Raw genomic sequence first — 15,942 nt, 5'->3', positions numbered from 1 at the left:
CACACACACACACACACACACACACACAGCCTAATAGATGGAATAAGCTCTAGAACACAAAGTGAGAGAATTAATATTAGAAGACATTTAAAAACATATCACTATCAGAAACTCTTAGATCAAGTACACACACAACCCTTAGTAAGGACTGGAAACCCTTAGAAAATCTGAGCAAAAATTTAACAAGCTTTATCTAACTCTGTATTTAACAGCTCTATATATAGAGAGAGATGATGATCTGTCTAGTAAATAGGAGACTTTTTTATGAGGACTCATGAAACATTGTCAAAAATCTACCAAATACTCGTCCACAGAGGAAGTTTTACAAATTCCTAAGAATCATTATTATACGTTTTAAGTTCTCTGACCATAATGCAATTAAATTGAAAGTCAACAATAAACCGATTTTTCCAAGTCCTGGAAACAAAAAATGTATCCGTAAACTACTCATGGTAAAAAAAAAAAATCATTATGAAAAACTACATGATAATGAAAATGCTACATTATCATAATTTGTGGAATACTGCTAAAGCAAATATTGGGCTGGCCAAAAAGTTCATTCGGGTTTTCAGAAGATGTTATGGAAAAACCCAAACGAACTTTTTGGCCAACCCAATGTTTAGAGGGAAATTCAGAGCCTTAAATGCTTTCAATTAAAAACCAAAAAAAAAGGAAAAAAGAGGAGTTGTACTTAGCTCAGGATGCTAGAAACACTACAGAACAATAATTAAGAAACAGAAAGAAAGAACTAATGAAAACTGAGCAGAAATTTCTGTGATAGGAGTGGTGAAGAAATATGAAGGATCCAAGCCAAAAAGCTAGATATTGAAAGACATTAAAAAATGGACAAAAATAGAGCAAGCTTAAAAAAAGAGAAAAGATGTATATTAGCATTTAAAAGGGGGCACACAACTACAAACATGGTAGAGATATTTTAATGTGTAAAATAAAACATTGAGTGTCTTTATGCCAATAAATTTGAAAATAGAGATGAAAAGAAAAACAGGATGCCTGAATAAGCCAAGAGCTAGTAAAGAAAATAAATTAGTAATTGTGCATCCCAACCTAAGAACAGCTACCTGGCCCTCACAGATTTGTAATCCCTATCTTGTACAAAATATTTCAGAGTATATTTTTAAATTAAAATCTCTCCAACTCAGTTTAAAAGGCTTGATGCTAAACCTGGAGAGAAAAGAAAACCATGAAGTTAATTATGAGGGTAGATAAAGCAATCTTAACTGGAATATTCCCAAATCCAATTCATCACTTAAAAAAAAAGATAACCAAGAAGAAGTTATCCAGAGGTACAAAGATAGATCAACACTGAAACATCTTGTAATGAAATACATCAAATTAACAGGTGGATGAAAAATCATTTGAACAGATTCAATTCTTAGATAAAATATAGCACTCATTCAGGTTTGAAAGGAAAAATCTCAGCAAAAAAAAAAAAAAAAAAAGGAAGCAAACTGCTTTAACTTGGTAATTGGCATTTATCAAAACTTCTGTTTTGAGAATGGTAGTGTCAGATCAGTATCTCCTTCTTTCCCTCTTGGAAATCACCCAAAGCCACAACAACAAACAAGAAACAGAAAAGCAAGTTACAATGTCAACAAAATGTAGGAGACTGTTGAAACTCCAGTTCCCAAAGTAAGTGGGAGAGATGCCACACAGGAGAGGAATCAGAGAGAGGATGCCCGCTAATGCTCATCTCAAAAAAAGACAGCAAGATACTTCTCCAAGTGTTACCAACCTGGGTTCTTGGACTCTTTAATCAATAAAAATTGATAAAAGGCCAGACTAGGAATTCAGGCAAGGCTTTATTGGTACTTGTGCTGCAGCATGAGAGAGTGAAAGCAAGTAACAGGTGCCCCTGCTCCACTCCCCAAGTGGAGTGGAGCAGGGGCAGATAGGGTGAGGGTGAAGGTGGATCAGGGGGTTGGGTCGAGGGAGGAGTGACTTAGGTGGTCTGCCCACCCCCTTGGTGGCACCATATGCAGGGGTCATGCGTGGTACCCTGCTTTTGCTCCTGGCACCTCACAAGTGGCCGTTGGGTTTTGGCCTTTTTGTATCTTACTGTTCATACTTTACCCCAACTGTACCATGCATGCAGTTATTTTTAGTCCCTTAGAGTTTCTTTGTATTCTGTTGCTCGATAAGACGTTTGTCCAGGTGCAAACATTCCAGTAAAGGTTCCCAGGTCCCAGATCCCAGCCTGTCTCAAAAAGTTAGAGGCATGCTTTGTAGTGAAAAACCCAAATATCTTATTTGCAACAAGAAGAATGTGATGCACTAGTTAGGGAGAGAATCTACTTAGGACACACTTTGGTTCCAAGAAGCAAAAAGTATGGGTCTGAAAGATGATTCACTTATTTATTAATTATCATCTCCAGGAAGCCATTTACCCCATGGCAGAAGAAGAGAGAAACTTGACATGATGAACAGCTTTGTGGCTACCTGTCTCCATTTGCAGAGAAGAAATAAAAGCTAGATTAATTTATACAAAAACTTGGATCATAAGAAAAATTATGACTAATATGGAACACAGCCCAATCTCCTCCTCTGTACAAACTTTCTACAAAAGCAGTTTTAGAAAAACATCACCTGATTCTAAAAGTTAAGTACAGTTGACCCTTGAACAACGTGAGTTTAAACTGCCTGGGTCCTCATATACGTGGGTATTTTTCAATAATAAATACTACAGTACTACTTGACCCGTGGTCGGTTGAATCTGCAGAAGTGGAGGAACCGTGCATATGCAAGGCCAACTGTAAGTTGTACTCAGATTAACTCCCTTCGTTGTTCAAAGGTCAACTGTAATCAAAAACAACGGAATCAAACAGCCAATAAGCACCAGAAAAGATACTCAACACGACTGGTCATCAGGGAAATGCAGATTAAAACTATAATGAGATCCCACTACACACCCACCAGAAGGGCTTACAATGAAAAATGACTGACAATACCGAGTGTTGCAAGCATTTGGAACAACTGAAACTCTCATCATTGCTGGTGGGACTATGAAATGGTACAACCACTTTGAAAACTGGTAATGTGTTAAAAAGCTAAACCTGTATCTACTCGATGACCTAGCAATTCTACTCCTCGGTATTGATCTTAGAGAAATGAAAACATATGTCCACAAAAAGCCTTGTACAATAACGTTAATTGCAAGTTTATTTATAATAGCCACAAATTGAAAATACCTCCTCCATCAAAAGGAGAGTGGATTATAAAAAAGCTGTGAAAAATTCTTTCATATCAATTTAATGATTTTTAAAATGCAAACACATTGTATACTATGTGCAATGTTTTCTGATACCAGGAGCATTCTTTTAATATACAGTTTCAAGTCCTCCTTTATTTTTATTTATTTATGTTTTTGCAGTATGCGGGCCTCTCACTGCTGTGGCCTCTCCCGTTGCGGAGCACAGGCTCCAGATGCGCAGGCTCAGTGGCCATGGCTCACGGGCCCAGCTGCTCCACGGCATGTGGGATCCTCCCGTACCAGGGCACGAACCCGTGTCCCCTGCATTGGCCGGCGGAATCTCAACCACTGCGCCACCAGGGAAGCCCCCCTCCTTTATTCTTGGAAAATTTTCTTATATGCTGATTCATTTGTTCTTTTCCCTTATTTTCATTTTCTACCATGGGAACTCTGAAATGTGTATATTAATTGCATATTTTTGCCTGTCCTTCACATCAAGTCTTTTTCTGCCAATCCTTATTTTAATAAACATTTAGAATGGGTCAGTCATTTCTAAACGTTCAATACCATAAGACAATTGAGCAAAACTTACTTAAGAATAAAGGCCACAGAGCAGCAGTTTTAGATATGCAAGAACACTAGAATATTGTTCCTATTAGTCGTTCCTGAAGAAGTTTTTTTCTGGATTCATATATCATTATATTTGCCTCCAAGAAAAATAGTCTCATGGGGGCTGCACTTATAATTAAATCTTTTCCCATGCCCTTTGTCACAATCCTAAATTTCAAACCCTCTACCAGATCTGGGTGGATTCATCACTGTCAGGGCCCCAGTACAATGATCAAAATTGCATATAAAAGAAATGTTTTTAAACATATTTGTTTTTTCTAACTTTTTATTTTAACATACATTAACACTTAAATGTTACAAGGATATTTTCCCCTTCCTCCACAGCCTCTAGAATTATTTTAAATTCATTTGATGAGACCTGGTTCTGGGAACTGCAGCACCCAACTTCCACAATAAGGAGGTAGTTGAGCAGGAAGAAACTGGTGCTTGATGACTTTGTGGGCCCACCAAAACAGACCCACACTACCTCTCTCTGGATTTCCTTTAAATAAGACAAATTTATATTCTATTTTTTAAAAAGTTACAAAGCTAGTACAAAATATCCTCATAGACGCTTCACCCAGGGTCCCCAACTTGTACATTTGCTCCATGATTCTCCCATTCTCTCTCTTTCTGTGTCTCTCTCTCTTCTGATCTATTTGGAAGTTGCAGGCATGATGCCCTGTTTCCCTAAATACTTCAGTGTGTATTTCCTAAAAACGAAAACATTCTCTTACATAACACAATACAGCTATCAAAACTGGGAAAATAGGGGGCTTCCCTGGTGGCGCAGTGGTTGAGAGTCCGCCTGCCGATGCAGGGGACACGGGTTCGTGCCGCGGTCCAGGAGGATCCCACATACCGCGGAGCGGCTGGGCCCGTGAGCCATGGCTGCTGAGCCTGCGCATCCGGAGCCTGTGCTCCGCAGTGGGAGAGGCCACAACAGTGGGAGGCCCGCGTACCGCAAAAAAAAAAAAAAAAAAAACTGGGAAAATAATATTGATACAATATTCAATACTTTTGGTAACAGATTCTATCAAAATTTTGCCATCTTCCCTAATAATATCCTTAATAGAAAAGGAAAATCCTAGATCATGAATTATATTCAGTTGTCATATCCTTTAAATTCCCTTAATTTGGAACAATACCTCAATCTTTCCTTGTCTTTTTTGACCTTGTCACTTTTTACGAGTACAGGCCAGCTATTTCGCAGAACGTCGCTCAATTTGGGTTCGCAAATCACTTACAGCAATTTTTTTTTGTACTTGATCTTCCATAAAAGAGGGACATTTTCATTTTCTTAATGAACTTAAAAGGATATTTTAACACATTGGGACACACTTAATTACTAGATCCTTTCAGAACAGCAACACAGAATGCCTTCTCAGACAGGTTGTTCCATGTCCTACCAAAAATTCAGGTAATCTTATCTCGTCCAGGCTATCCTTGGCCTTCTTCAGGGTGTTCTGATTTGTTTTGCTTTGTTTTTTATCACCTCTTCCCCTTAGGGTCTATTGGATCTATTACTGTCATCTCTATAATTGAGCTCAAAGGGCAGCCTGATATGACCATACATCTCAGCTTGGGTGTAGGCAAAATTTTTACCCAGTTGGGTCAGCTAAAAAATACTGAATCTGTTGTAAAGGCTCTTTCTTGGAAAGCTAGGAAGAAAAGCAAACATTTCCCCCCAAAAGACAGAAAATACATCAACCTAGACATGCTGGAAAATGTTGCGCAATCTCATTCTTGCATAATTAAAGTATAGCCATAGATTGGTCTGGATGATAGAAGTTATCCATCAAACAACTGTGTCCCTTCTCTTTGCCTTAGTGCTATGATGGATGAGTTGCCGTATCAAGCCACTCCTATGCAAAATTTAAAATTTTATCCTTCTTTGTAGGTCCCAAGTAGCTCTTCCCATCCCTGGTTAACCTTATAGTTCTACAGTAAATTGGATTATTGTTCCCATTATTTGCTTTCCTATAAAAGGATTTACCTTCCTGTCTGTAGCCCTGTGACTTTGTGACCTTCTTTGAGTACAGTATACTTCCCTGCCCTATTCTCATTGGGTTTTATAATGTGATTTGCTTCGGCTAATTGAAAGTGAGTAAAAGTGATGTGCTTCCCGGCAGAGATTTCAAGAGCCAATGTATGACTTGGCTATTCTGGCAAAAGAAAAGCACGTCCCAGCTAGGGATGTGGGTCCTGTAAGGAGGCCACACGGAGCAAAACCACAACAAACATACAACTCACATGAAACATAAACCGTAGACCTTTCTATCATGAATATGATATTTTGGGGTTGTTTCTTTCTTCAGCATAATCTGGTGAAAGCCAGCTGATACCTTTTCTGCTCGCCAGCCACTCTGGAATTACTAGACCGTATATTGGTTCCTGAGATCCACCGTGCCCATTTGGAAAAAAGATTTGATGTGCACGCCTGAGAAAGGGAGAGTCTTTTAAAGGGATCAGGGCTAAGGATCAGAAGCAGTTCTTGAATCCTGCTTCCCCTTACCGTTCCAAGTGAAGATAAGATTAGAAGGCAGGAGGAAAAGAGAGGAGGTAAAAGTGAGCAATGGCATGTATCCCTTTACGGACAGAGAAATTCCTGTGAAAGTGTTTGGTTTTCTATCCTGTTCTAAGCAACAATGACTGTCCTGTCTTATGGAGCTGGTTAGGATCCTAGAATCTGAATGAAGAAAGCTAAGATTCCAGAATCCAGATGGAGAAACTACAGACGAGGGGCAAAGTGCCTCCCTGGGAGAGAGAAATCTAGATTATTCAAAGGGCTCTAAAGGTGCTGTCTTTTGTTCTGCCTTGTATGTATCTTCAAATCTTGAATCGTTAGGGAGAGAGAACATTTTGAAGAAAGCATCAGATGCCCTTCCTAAAGGCCGGATCAGAGAGTAGGTAATAAAGGGGGGAGAGTTGATGTTCTTCATACTAGATACGTGTATCTTTCACTCTTCCTCTCGGAATAGCTTCCTTTTGGGAATTGACACTCCCCGCTCCTGGCAGTTTTGTACCACTGATGGGTTTCTCCATCACAGCTCCTTTTGCTGCCACCTCCACCAGAGGGACCCATCAGAAACATGACCTAAGCTAAGTAGGTCCATCACCTTCTCTCTCACAGGAATTTGAATCTTGAGCAGAATTTCAAAGGGCTCAAGGTAGATGGGGCTGAATTTTCTTTGTGGCAGTGGGATTGCCCCGAGTTACGTAGAACCCTGGTCCGGGGTTACCCCATGGCTGAGTTACATAGAACCCTGGAGCTCAGCTGGTCACTGTCTTTCATGAGGGCTGATTGTTCACTTTCTCCTTTGATATTATGAGCGATCCAATATCCTGTCAATAACCCCATCCCTTTCAGTTAACAGAATCATTTTCTGTTGCTGACAAGCGAAGAAACTTAATACGGAAATTGGTGCCTGAGAACAAGCGCTCTTGGGAAAATGTGGCATGTTTGGAACTACTTATTTGGCTAATATGAGGTAAAAGAATCTGAGACTCCCATTAACATTCACTGGAACAGTTTGTCCACTAAGATTGAGGCTAAGTAGTGGTTGCCACTAATGAATCTAGAGGGATGAAGAATGCTGGACAACTAGGCATACTGAACTTTTTTCATCTTATGTATAACTTAAAACAAGAGAAAAAGATCAAATCTCAAAACTTCACCTTGGCAATATTCCAGTTCGTTCTGTGACTTTGATGAAAAGAATCAATTTTTATCTAAAGCTGTAAGACTGTGGACACACAAAACCAAACCCAGAAACGGATTTTGTGAGTTGGGTTCACGGTTGTCCTAAGTCTTTTCCTGTGAAGGTTGGAGAACTGATCAGAAGACAGTGGATCCTGACAAATGGAAAGGGTAACATGTAAGAGGATATGTAAGACTGAATGCAGGGGTTCTCAAAGTGGGGTTCCCAGACTAGCGGCATCAACTGGGAACTTGTTAGAGATGCAAATTTTCTAGCTTCAGCCCAGACCTACTAAATCAGAAACTCTAGGAGTGGGCACAGCTGTCTGTGTTCTATCTTCCAGCAGACTCTGATGAAAGTTTGAGAGCAACTGGGGTGGAGGATTTGAAGTCCTCAAACCAGCCTGAAATAACTCCTCACTCTGCTTTCTTTGGCCAAGGAAACTTTCCCACCTTTGTAGGTGAGAACTTATTAGTCCCCTCTCAGGAGCCAAGCCACACTATTGCTATGGCAACTAGAATGGCAACTAGCATGGCCTGGGGGGTGGGGAGCATGGGTGAGACAATCCCGAACATCGGTACGGAACAGTTAGAAACCTAGACATTGTAGGAATTTGCTAATGTATATCTGCCCCAAATTGAGAGAATATGTGTAGGAATAGATTTTTTTTAATAAATTTGTTTATTTTATTTATTTATTTTTGTCTGTGTTGGGTCTTTGTTGCGGTGCGCGGGCTTCTCACTGCAGTGGCTTCTCTTGTTGTGGAGCACAGGCTCTAGGAGCGCAGGCTTCAGTAGTTGTGGCACATGGGCTCAGCAGTTGTGGCTCACAGGCTCTAGAGCACAGGCTCAGTAGTTGTGGCACACGGGCTTAGCTGCTCCGCGACATGTGGGATCTTCCTAGACCAGGGCTCGAACCCGTGTCCCCTGCATTTGCAGGCGGATTCTTAACCACTGCGCCACCAGGGAAGTCCTGTGGGAATAGATTTTGAGGTTTCTAGATCAAGGAGCACGGTCCCTATTTTGGATCAGGATGAATGTATAGGTAGATATGGACCCTTCCCAGAGGTTGTGTATGCAGTGTATGACAAGTTGGGGGAAAGACGTCAACGTAAATGTTCACTGAACTTTGTCCCACAATCCATTACATTCTCAAAGTCAGAAATCCCTTAACAAGTAGAGGAAGGAATTGAAAGCCTTCCAGGAAAAGGGAATAAAGGATTGGATAGTTTATGCTCATCTAGTCCAAGCACCTCCTCACCACATCTTTGATATAAATGTTTATTTTAATAATAAAAAGGGTATCAGTAATGGTTTTACTGTAGGAAGTCGAAGCCTCTCTAGGTAGTTAAAGCTGCAAGGTATTTGCACCCAATCAGATACTTGCAAAATCATGCAAAGGGCTAGAGCAGTGTGGGGTGGGGAGTGGCACCACTGTGGCTGTGAAGCTCAGGAGTTTGATCCTCTGATAAAAAAGGCAGTGCAGTCACTGCTGTTTCAACAGCCACTTGACACGTTGAAAGTGATGAGACATGGAATTCACCTGCTGCCTTTACCCATTGACACTCTGATGCTCATGATCTTGCTTGCCGGCAAAAATTACAGCAGGAAAATCTCTTCTGTCTCTTTTCTGTCGTTCAAATCATTCAAGAGTGTGTCTTGGACTTCCCTGGTGGTGCAGTGGTTAGGAATCCGCCTGCCAATGCAGGGGACACAGGTTTGAGCTCTGGTCCGGGAAGATCCCACATGCCGCGGAGCAACTACTGAGCCTGCGCTCTAGAGCCCGTGAGCCACAACTACAGAGCCCGTGAGCCACAACTACTGAGCCCGCGTGCCACAACTACTGAAGCCCATACGCCTAGAGCCCGTGCTCCGCAACAAAGAGAAGCCACCGCATTGAGAAGCCTGCGCACCCCAACGAAGAGTAGCCCCTGCTCGCCAGAACTAGAGAAAGCCCGCGCGCAGCAACAAAGACCCAGCGCAGCCAAAAATAAGTAAATAAATTTATTATTTTTTTAAAGTGTGTCTAATTGGCAGAAACCAATTGCTTTCAGAATATGAGCTGGAAAGAAGTCTGGTTGGCACGGTTGTTAGCTTCCTCGCTTCTGCAGAGCAGGAAGACACATTAAAGGAAGAGGGCTTGAAAGCGCAGTGAACTAAAATTCTGTATCCATCTCCTAAGGGAAGTGACTGCTCTTTACAAAAAGCCCTCTCTAGGCTTGGAACGCTGGGTGCAAGAGCTGCCATTGAAATGGACTCCCAGATCTCAGGGGGCATGGGAGGAGCCCAAGATGCTTGGGCCCATGTCGAGGCTGTTAACTACCAGAGGTAAAGCCAGCTTGGTAATCCTACCATGGTCATATCAATCAGATTCTGATAAAAACAGTCTGACTCTCCCCCATAAATTAATCAGGGGCTTCAAAGTGCGGCATTTCATCAAACCACAAGTTCTCATCTGGTTTGTAGGGCCCCTCCCATCCTACTACAAACACCAGGACGGAGCCACCTTCCATGAGAGTTAGGTTTGGGTTTTGGTTTTTGGTTTTGAACCCATCTTCCGGACCCTAGTCAGTTCAAGGCAACAGGTAAATGGTTCAATTGAATTGTAAATTGAAACTGTCATCAAGTCATTTTCTCTACTTAAGCCACCACAGAACAATCAAAGAAAGGGAGGTTCTGGTACTGGTTGCGGTGTAGTTTCAAAATACCTCCTCAAAATCTTTGATGCATCCTGCCTTCAAAAGGCAAACCTGATTCCCCACCCCTTGGGTGTCGGTCAAACTTAGGGACTCACTTCTAATGAGCAAATTTCCCTCTAAGCCCCATTTTCACTGCATCCCACAAATTTTAATAAGTTGTATTATTATTTAGTTCCAAATATTTTAAAATGTCTCTTGAGAGAAGCGTGTTGGTTAATCTCCAAATATTTGGGGATTTTCCAGCTATCTTTCTGCTACTGATTTCTAGTTTAATTTTACTGTGGTCTGAGAACATATGTTGTATGATTTCTATTCTTTTACATTTGTTAAGATATGTTTGATGGCACAGAATGTAGTCTATCTTTCTGAACGTTCCATGCAAATTTGAGAAGAACATATATTCTCCTGTTGTTGGATGGAGTATTCTATAATTGCCAATTAGATCAGGTTGATTGATAGGAGTACTTGGGTCAATTTTGTCCTAACTGATCTATTAATTGTTAAAGAGGGATGTTGAAGTGTCCAAGTATAATTGAGGATTTGTCTATTTCTCTTTCCATGAGTACATATATGTTAAGGATTACGTCTTCTTGGAACACTGACCCCTTCAACATTATACAGTATTCCTCTTAGTTCCTAATCATTTTCCTTGTTCTGAGGTCTGCTTTGTCTGAAACTAATACAGCTGCTCCAGATTTCCTTTGATTAGTGATGTATCTTTTTCTATCCCTTTTAAACCATCTAAGTCTTTATATTTGAAGTGAGTTTCTTATACGTAACATACTGTTGGGTCTAATTTTTTTAATCCACTCTGACAATCTTTTAATTGGTTTATTTAGACCATTCACATCTAAAATGATTATTGACATAATTGGGCTAATGGCTTCCATGTTTGTAACTGTTTTCTATTCATTCTTTCTTCCTTCCTTTCTTTCTTTTCTTTTCTTTTCACCCTCTTTTCCTGCCTTTTCTGGTTTTAATGGAGCAGTTTATAACATTCCATTTATCTCCTCTCTTAACATATTAATCATACTCCTCTTTTTAATTTTTTAATGGTTGCCCTAGAGTTTGCAATATACATTGACAACCGCCTGCCAGCAGCATCCTATTTTAAGTTACTCAAAGGAAGCTGAGGCTGAGAAGCCAGGTTTGAATTTAGAATTCTTGCACTCAGCCAAGCTCCCAGGCAGCAACTCTTCTCTTTTGTATCCTGGCACCATCCCGACCAGAGAGAGGCCTTGTGTGCCTAAGGGTTATATTTGCCAATCCATATACCTGCGCTATTTAGTACTTCTAAATAGTCTGCTGACTGCGGCCACCCCATGTGGCTAACCATAAGCAATACGGTCCGTCTTTGAGAAGACAGACTTGGAGAAGCAGCCCATACAGGCTCTGAAAGTTGGCGTGGACGGTTTGTGCGGGAAGTTCCAAGGTTCTACGAAGTATGGTCTAGCATGGGAGAGCACAGGCTATGGGAGGACCAGGTCCATTAGCTTCTTGGGCTTTTCTAAAGGGCCAGGCCAGGGTGGAAGCCCTCTTGCCTTAAAAGGTAGTATGGACCCCAACACTCATCTGACTCATCTTTACACAAGTTGTGCTTGCTACTCAATTTTTCAAAAGTAAATAATATACTGTCTATATAATATGTAAACAATATAATGTGTAAACTGTACAAAAAAGGGAATGATTTAACCCAAAAGTTAGGACAACTGTTAAGTAGGAGGATGGAAAGGGATATGATTGGGGAGGTACAAAGAGGAGTTTCCAAAATGCTAGGAATGGTTTAAACTGGGGGGTGGGTATACAAACGTTCACTTGATTATTCTTTAAACTGTACATATATATCTTACACACTTTTCTGTATACTATATATGATATTATAATTATAACTAAAAGACATTAGCCAGGTGATCAAAAACGAAGGGCAGAAACAACATGTATTGTCTGATTTGATACCTTTTAATTACTTTGATTCAAAGTCCACTTTGAATATCTAATCTTTGTTTTACTCCTATAAGACCTGGTAATGTTTAATAATAAATAGATACCATGCTAGCCACCATCCCCAACTGCCTGCCTCAGTGTAATTTTCATTTTGTCACACTTGCTGTTTTCAAACAGGAGAAATGAAAACAAAAATGTGAAATAAATTCAGATATAACACTTTAATTTACTAACTATACAAAATGATCAATAGTAACCAATATTTCTATTTTCCTTTTTTAGGATCATTTCTGTCTTCAAAACCACATACTTATTTGAGCACTTACTATGTGCTCAGTGTGCTAGAACACATCAGGTTCTCATAGCCTGATGCAGGAGACAGATACCTAAATAACTTTAAATTTTTTAATTATTTAATTACCACAGCAACACCCTGCTCAGCTGTGATAACTGGTATAAGAGGTTTGAAAGGATCAAGAATGTATGATTGGGCTTCCCTGGTGGCCCAGTGGTTAAGAATCAGCCTACCAATGAAAGGGACACAGGTTCGAGCCCTGGTCCGGGAAGATCCCACATGCCGCGGAGCAACTAAGCTTGTGCTCCACAACTACGGAGCCTGAGCTCTAGAGCCCGCAAGCCACAACTACTGAGCCCACATGCCACAGCTACTGAAGCCCGAGTGCCTAGAGCCCGTGCTCCACAACAAGAGAAGCCTCGACAATGAGAAGCCCACGCACTGCAACAGAGTAGCCCCCGCTCACCGCAACTAGAGAAAGCCCGTGCGCCGCAATGAAGACCCAACACAGCCAAAAATAAATAAAATTAAAAAAAAAAAAGAATGTATGATTGCTGCTATGCCAATGCCAAGGTCAACTGGTTCATCTTATTTCTTCCAATTCTGCATATGTGGCATACTGGTAACACAAATGGTGTATTATCAAATAATGTTAATTAAGCAATTATCCTCTAAGGCATGCACACACACACCACAAAGGGCTACAGAGTATATAGATTTTGCAAAGCAGTGGCCACATCTCCCTCACACTGCCTGAAATTTCTATCTAGAAATCTTTACCCATACTACTTTAGAGCATTTTTATGGGATCCTGGATCTTTCCAATTTAAGCATTAAATTGAAATTGGACACATTTTAAAAAACCTGTTAAGGTTGTCCTAGGTCTTATGATTTTAATTAAAAACTAAAACAAGAAAGGAATTCAACATAAATACTTTTTGAGCTATTACTATTTTTGATGCCTTGTGCTAAATAAAGTAGCCGATAAAGTTAATTCAGTCAAAGAGAAACACAAGTAAAGGCATTTTACAGTAACACGTTGTCATCCAACAAAAATTATGAAGTTACTCCTTTCTAAGTGAAGAACTATTTTGCTACAACAGACAGTAAGATTTTGCAAAAGATGCACTCAAATTTCTCAATCTGGGTCAACCTCATGGTTGTTAAAATATGTGCATACTTTCTGGATTACGCATTATATGGAATTTTGCCCCATTGTTAGACCGTGTGTTCGAGTTTTAGGTTAAAAAACAGTTACCTTACTCTTGACCCCGGACGTCCCCTCTCCCCCAGCGACAAACTTTCTGCCAACAGAGATCCACGCCTTTCGTCCTAAAATGGGCATAACCAAAAGAGACACGCAATCTAGATGGATTTAAATCCTTGTGTGCTTCGGCAAATGGTCTTTAATCCTGTTTTCCCCGTCACTCAAGTGCAAGGCTGCATGAGATAGCCCTATAAGGTCTCTTGCATCTGCAGACTTCTGTGATTAAAATGCATCTCTTCTTAGAAGGAATTCACAAAAAGCCCCTGCCTCTATGGGAAATTAGCTAGCTGGGCGTTAGGCTAACCGCAGGGTAGGCGTAAATCTGGTTTCTCTTTGAAAAGTCTTCCTGGGGCTAGCATCCCACGCCAGCAACAGAGCGCGCCCAGGCACCACGTGTCTGCACCAACAGCGGGATTGGCGGAGCGCATTTTCGCGCGGCGGTCTAGACGCGCACAGTCCCGCCCAGCTGCCGGAGGAGCCGGGAGGCAGAGAGAAGAGGCCGGACGGAGATCGCAGATGGGAGGGGGCGGGAGGGGGGGTGGGGGATCCCGAGGCGCCCGTGGCCGGGAATCTGGGAGGGCCTAGAGAGGCGCCAGGCGGTTAGCCTCGCCACAACTTGCCCAGGACAGACAGGCCTCACTCTGCGTCCTGGAAGAAGGAGCTGGCCCGCCGCTTCCCTCCCGGCTGCTCCTCGGCCTCCACGGGCCCGCCCGCGCTAGCAGCGCCCTTAGAGCCTGCGTCCGCAGCTTCGCCCCTGTCCGCCTGTAGCGCCCGGCGCCCACCCAGAAGCGGGCAGCTGGGGTGAGTCGAGGTCAGGGATGCGCCAGGCGCCCAGGGGAGGCCGGGGCCTCTGGGTACCCGCGAAGCCGGGCCCTCCTTCCTCTTTTCCCGCTGCGAGCCGAGGCGCTGCAGACCCCGCTGGCTTGGCTGCCGCAGCCCCCCACTCCCCCGTTTGCTTGCCTTCTAAGGGGCGGCGCCGGGACCCCACTGGAGCCTGCGTTCCCCGGCCTTTGTCTTTGTGGGTTCGGCGGTCGTCCCCATGGTGCGCCCGGGGCGGGAGGCGCTGCGCCCGGCTGGGGGCCCTTCAGAGGGAAGGGGAAAGCGTGCCCCCTTCTTTCCTGTTCCGGCCATCTTGCGACTCGCGTAGGGGCGAGGGCCAGCGGCGCGGCGCTCGCGGCCGGGCGGAGTGGTGGCGGCGAACGGAGATGGGCGCCTCGAGCCCCGCGCGCCTCCTCCCCAGAATGCAGTGGGAGCGCGCGGAGTTTCAAGGGCTTGGACCCAGAGCCCGGGGGCACAGGAAATGTGAGGGACAGGGGCCGGGAGCTGACGTTTCCTAAGCGCCTAATTCATTCGGATCGTTCTTTTTTTTTTTTTTTAATTTATTTAATTAATTTATTTTTGTCTGGGTCTTTGTTGCTGCCCCTGGGCTTTCTCTAGTTGCGGCCCAAAGGGGCTAGTCTTCCTTGTGGTGCGCGGGCTTCTCATTGCGGTGGCTTCTCTTGTTGCAGAGCACGGGCTCTAGGCACTCAGGCTTCAGTAGTTGCAGCATGCAGGCCCAGTAATTGTGGCTCACGGGCTCTAGAGCACAGGCTCAGTAGTTGTGGCGCACGGGCACGTGGGATCTTCCCGGACCAGGGCTCGAACCCGTGTCCCCTGAATTGGCAGGTGGATTCTTAACCACTGAGCCACGGGGGAAGCCCCTCATTCGGATCATTCTTTATCCACTTGTCCTTTTGGCAAATTCTTAACGCGCCTCTCCGTGCGTGATCTATGCCAGGTGCTGGGGATATAACGGTGAGCAAGAGAGACCACGGCCCTTGTTCCCGCTGATCCTGCAGCCCAGTGGATGGAGTCCAGGGTACATAGACCTGCCAGGTCTGTATCCTGACGTCTATTTAACAGACTGGGAAACTGAAGCCTAGGGCTGCCGTAACTTGTAGGTCAGGCAGTAAGTAAATGGAAGAATCAGACTTTGAAGCTAGATCTTTAAGACTGTCATGCTGGCTGTAGTTAATCGATAATAGCTCTTTTTCTTTCAAAATCCCGTTCAAAATTACTTGGATGCACGGCTTCTATGAAGTCTAATGAAGTGTGTGCTTAGTTTCTGGATGCTTTCCTGTGGGCTTATTTCTAGTTCTCAGTGTCTAGAAAGGGCTAGAAATGTTTGACATTACAAGTTTGCTTCCAGTTACTCTGAACTGTATTTTCGTTTCTTCTGTT

At 42.9% G+C, this 15,942-nt stretch overlaps 2 protein-coding genes across 12 annotated transcripts in view; one reads left to right on the top strand and one right to left on the bottom strand.

The window, feature by feature from the left end:
• The window catches only part of DNAJC3 (DnaJ heat shock protein family (Hsp40) member C3), a 115,504-nt gene extending 100,544 nt beyond the window's left edge, over positions 1 to 14,960 (bottom strand). The window contains exon 1 of the mRNA XM_032611154.1: positions 14,683 to 14,960. The gene's annotated coding sequence lies outside the window, so the exon portion shown is untranslated. The remainder of the gene's footprint in view (positions 1 to 14,682) is intronic.
• The window catches only part of DZIP1 (DAZ interacting zinc finger protein 1), a 54,726-nt gene continuing 52,976 nt past the window's right edge, over positions 14,193 to 15,942 (top strand). For 3 of the 11 annotated variants that reach the window (XM_032611143.1, XM_032611146.1, XM_032611140.1), the window contains exons 1-2: positions 14,292 to 14,523; positions 15,500 to 15,597. The gene's annotated coding sequence lies outside the window, so the exon portion shown is untranslated. Of the gene's footprint in view, positions 14,534 to 14,746; positions 14,765 to 15,499; positions 15,598 to 15,942 lie in introns of those variants that run through there. The other 8 variants (XM_032611147.1, XM_032611149.1, XM_032611148.1 and 5 more) reach the window with 5 other exon arrangements.

This window comes from Phocoena sinus, chromosome 18 (assembly GCF_008692025.1).
Source record: "Phocoena sinus isolate mPhoSin1 chromosome 18, mPhoSin1.pri, whole genome shotgun sequence".
NCBI lineage: Eukaryota > Metazoa > Chordata > Mammalia > Artiodactyla > Phocoenidae > Phocoena > Phocoena sinus.
Note: the sequence above shows the minus strand (reverse complement) of the source record. Positions and strands in the feature narration are given on the sequence as shown.